Below are 4,860 nucleotides of genomic sequence, written 5' to 3'. Positions count from 1 at the left end.
CACGTCCGCTGATGCTGGCCAGCGGCCTCCCCGGAGACAGAGGCCCTTTGTTGGGAAAACAGGAAGCGAGGATTTCCAGGACCTGTCGGGCCACCCGCCGGCCACCCGCCCAGCTTCCGCCAATCCTCAGCAGCTTCTGCCTGTCGCCAGCTGCCCGTCTGTCCGTCTCCTTGTCTGTGTCCCTCTGAGCCGGAGGCCCAGGCTTCCAGTTTTAAGGCAAAGCCGCTTTTACCTCAGCCCCACAGTCGGGGCGGTCTCCTGGGGGCTGCCCCTCCAGCACGGTGCGCCCAGGTCACGTGGAGACGGACACCCGGCTACCGCTTTCCTGCAGAGCCCAGCCAGGCCCCACCCGGAGACCCCTGACATCAGGAGACACATGTGGGGTGGGGGCTCTGTTAGGTCATGACCAGCAGGGGTGTCCGTGAGGGCAGCCTCAGACCTAAGACCCACGGGCACAGAGAAGGACATTGCCAGCCATGTGTGGGGAAGAAGGGCTGGGGTAGAGGGGGCAGCAAGGCAGCCTAAGGTCCCCTCCTGCCCGAGAGCCCTGTAGGGTCTCGGGGTCAACAGTCACCAAGCTGCTGCTCCCCAGGCCGTGGTTCCCACACAGTTCAGCCAGTGGATCTGCCACGGCGTGGGCAGGTGTGCGCACGTGTGACTCGCCCTCATGCCAGCACACCCCCACATGTTCTCGCACGTACACGTGTACCGGCACAGGAAGGGCCCCGTCACCAGCACCCCTGCACCCGCCCCTCCCCACTTCCGACTCACATCTGCTGGGGGCGGGGGCACAGCTGGCTCCCCCGGGGCGCGGGCCTGAGCCGGCCTGTGCGAGCTGCCCTGCCCAGCGCGGCTGGGACGTGCCACCGGGTGCCTGGTGCTGGGCAGCAGTGGCGAGTGCTCCCCGCCCCCAGCCCACACGGAAGCTGCCCGCCCCGGCTCAGGGCCAGTCTGCCTGCTCCGGCTGTGACCTCCGTCCTGTTGGGCGGGTGGGTGTCCAGGGACATCGGGGAGGAGGGACGTCGCGTGCACGGCGGCTCCGCGAGCCCTGGGGTCTGGCCTTAGGGCAGGTGCCTGATAGCCCTCGTGCCATCTGCTGCCCACTTCTGCCTACCCATCTGCGTCCCTGGGGTGGGCAAGAGGCAATGCCATCCAAACGGGGAGTGCCCCAGACTAGAGGACTCCCCGAAGCCGGTCTCTGTCCAGGCCCGGTGGTCAACCCTTGCTCGCCCACGTCCTAATACAGCCCCGTCCTCGGGCGGCTGGTAGGACAGTGTTTGGACCCCCACCGAAGCCATCTAGAGTTCCTCTTGTTCTTTCTTTGTTCAGCCATTGAAAGAAGGAGGTGATGAGCTGGGTCATGCCAGGCCTGGACTGGAGGGGAGGGGCTGAGGTCTGGGGAGTGACCTGGGCTTGCGGGCGGCTGATTCCCGGGATGTCCCTGGCTCCGTGCCCGAGTCTGTCGCCCCTGCAGGGGCTCGGAGGGGCTGCCCTGAAGCCTGTGGGGGTCGCAGCCAGGCAAAGGTCGCCTGACAGCCCCATCCCCCCACTGGCCCTCAGCCCAGTGCTCCCCACAAGTCGGGGCTGAAGACAGCAGGGTGTCCAGGGACCGAGAGTCCCTTCTGGAGGACTCCTGCCCCTCACTGGTCGCAGGCTGGGATGGCAAGAGCAGGGCGCCGGGAGGGGCACGTCTGGGAGGACTTGGCTTCTCTCCTGTGGGGTGGGGGCCAGGGGGACTCTGTGCAGAGGGTGGGGAGCTGGCTGAGGCTCACGGGGTCCTTCTGCCATGTGGTATGGGTCCTGGCCCCATGGTTTGGGTCAGAGGGCCAGGTTCCAGGTGGAAGCTTCCGTTCGGACTGATCCCAGTGCCGTGGGTCCCGGCCTCTGCATGCTTCCGTGGCCGTATCCTCCATGGGCAGGCTGAGACACCCCGCCGGGAGTGATGCCTTGCCAGCCTATGCCACGTGGGGAAGAGTGGGCACCAGGCGCCTGGCTTGAGGTGATGGCTCCAGAGATGGCTCGGCTGTCAGCCCGTGTCAGGGAATCTGTGTGTCCGTCTGTCCACACGTCCATTATACCCACGTTTCCCTCTCTCCATCCGTCCAGCCACTGTGCTTCTGTTCAATGGCGAGTAAACGAGTAAACCCCCCTGGCAGCCGTGTCCCGCACGCCCTGACCGTGGTCCTGAAGCAGCGCTCGGGAAGAACTGCTCGCTGATCCAGAGAGCAGGGGAGGCAAGGGTCTGCCGTCCGGCCCCCACCGGCTCCCACTACCCCATGTCTGAGCCCAGGTCTCCCTCCTGAAAGAAGAAGCGCGTGCAGGGGAGAAATCACCCTGGGACCCCACCCGGGGCCTCCAGTGACCACAGACCAAGGGCACGCAGACCTCCAAGGACCGATGCGGGTGGCCACTGGGCTCAAGTCTGTGCTGGGGGGCCCTTGAGCAGTCTCCACGGTCATGAGCATCCTCTCTTAGAGTCACTCTCAGATACTTGCCCTGAAGCCCCCAGGGTCTAGTGAGTGGATGGGGGCCCTGAGGCTGGAGAAGCCGTGGCCCCCACCCCCCACCCCAGAGCCCCCCTGCCTACAGCCCTGCCCTGCCCCGTGGGGAGGACCCCAGGGCAGGTTGGAAGGAAGAGGATCCTGCTCTGGGATGCGTGGGCTGGTGACTCCTCCCTGACTGAGCCTTTGTCCCTGCGGTGGCCACACTGTGGTGGCGGGTGGGGAAAGCAGCCCCACCTCCTGCTGGCTGAGGCCCGCCGCTCCTCCAGGTTGGCCGCTAGCTCACCCACTGGCTCTTAACAGCTCAGCTGTGGTCCTCCGTGTGTGCCCTGGAGAGACGGGGCTTCCCTGGGCACCGGGATCTTCACCCATGGAGCCCAGGGCTGCAGTGACGAGCACAGATGACCGGACCAGGGGGGCACTGGGAGTGACCACTTCTGCTCCTCCCCAGGCCCCCGGCCCCCAGCCCTGAGCCTGGCACAGCACCGCCCAGGCCCTACTGTGGGTGGGGGCCATGCTGTGACCCTCCCACCGCCGGGACAGTGAGATATTCTCAGGGTTCCCAAGCCCCGGACCTTGCTGCATAAACGCAGGAGACGGCGTGGCCCTGGAGCTGGATGAGGACATGCTCTTGGCCCTCCCTGTGGGATGGCTGTGTGCAGCCCCTTTTCTCCACGGGGACAGACACCAGCACTTTCAAACCGTGGCCACGCGCGCTTCCCCGAGCCCACCGGCCTTCCCGCCTCTGGGCACCTGCCCAGCGGCTCCACTCAGGACGCTAGCCCAGCCCGTGCCATCCAGTCTTGGCAGGAAGTCAGGGGGCAGCGGGGGCTGCAGGGCTGGCCCGGCAACTGACCAGGGCCCCGCAGGGCTGAGGGGCCTGGCCTCAGCCAGCTCTCGTCCCCAGAGCACGGCGGGCACTGCTTGCCCTTGGTGGGCACGAAGCTCCCACCTGGGGTCCCCACCACAAGAGCGCGCCCTTCACTGGCCCCAGCAGGACAGGTGTCCATGCCAGTTACACACACGTGGACTGGAGGAACGGCCAATGTGGTTCTCAGGTCTCCTGCCCTAACGAGGACCCCAGGGCCCCCGCTCTAATGGCCGCGAGGCACCTCAGGTGTCCATACCCAGCACCCACGCAGACCCTGTGTCCTCCCCCGGGGCCCCTCACTGGAAGCCTACAGGGCCGGGCTGTCCCCCCTCCCCTCAACACTGAGATGCTCGGCCGCGGGCTGGGAGCTGCGGGTGGCAAGAGGTCCCCTGGAAGGCTGCGGGCAGAGCAGCGGGGGCGGGACCTGGGTCAGCACGGGCCCCTCAGCTGCCCTGTTGGCCGGCGCGGGGTGGGGGCCAGGGAGGGTCATCCAAGTGAGACGGGACAGTGGCAAGGACTCGGGGGTGATGAGCGCTGGGCAGGCTCTGGACCCCGGCCCACCTTGTGCAGCCCACCTCCCGTCCAGCGGGCAGCAGGACCTGGCGGCCACCCGTGGAGGGACCCACGTGTGTGAAGCTGAGGGAGGCCCCCCAGCCAGGACCAGGACCAGCCACACTGACGCCACCCTGGCCGAGATGTCCCGTGAGACTGCGGCCCTGCTCCGCGCCTTGACTCGGGGGGCGTGGCCACACCTGGATTCCAGGCCCTCAGGAGCCGGGAGACAGCAAACTGGGTTGTCTTAGGCCATCAGGGCTTGGGGTCACTTGCAATGACCGCAGGACGCTGAAGGAGCCGGCTGTAGGTGTGACAGGGCAGAGGCCAGGGCGTCCGGGCGAGAGGGCAGTGCCCACCTGGCACTTGGGGGGCAGGTCCCGAGAAGCTGCTCCGATGAGGGGAGCCATACACGTCTCTGTGGACCCTGTAGGGGCAACGGTGGCGGAAGGAGGGCCTGGGAGGAGCCAGAGGATGAGGAGGGGTCAGGATTTGGGGGGCGGGACATGGGCCGGCAGGGGCAGGCAGCAGGGAGGGTTTCTCCAGCCACGTCCTGCTCCCTGAGTCTGGGGGGGAGACAGGGTGGTCGGTGGGGGTTGGGGATCCTACCTGGGTGAGCAGGACAGTGAGGACGGCCAGACGGCGTCGGTGCTGAAGAGCCAGGGGCTCCCGGGTCCAGCGGCTGGACTCTGCGCTTCCATTGCCTGGGGCACACGTTCAGTCTCTGGTTGGCGAACTGAGAGACCCTGCAGGCTGCACAGTGCAGCCAAAACACCTACACACTCACACACATGCGCGCTCACATGCGCTCACACACATACTCACACACACACCCCCACATGCGCTCACACACACTCACATTCACACGTGCTCACACACACTCACACACATGTGCTCACACACACACACGCACTCACACAGTCATACATTCACACA

Source organism: Bubalus bubalis, chromosome 4 (assembly GCF_019923935.1).
Source record: "Bubalus bubalis isolate 160015118507 breed Murrah chromosome 4, NDDB_SH_1, whole genome shotgun sequence".
Lineage (NCBI taxonomy): Eukaryota > Metazoa > Chordata > Mammalia > Artiodactyla > Bovidae > Bubalus > Bubalus bubalis.
This window is presented reverse-complemented; position numbering follows the sequence as displayed.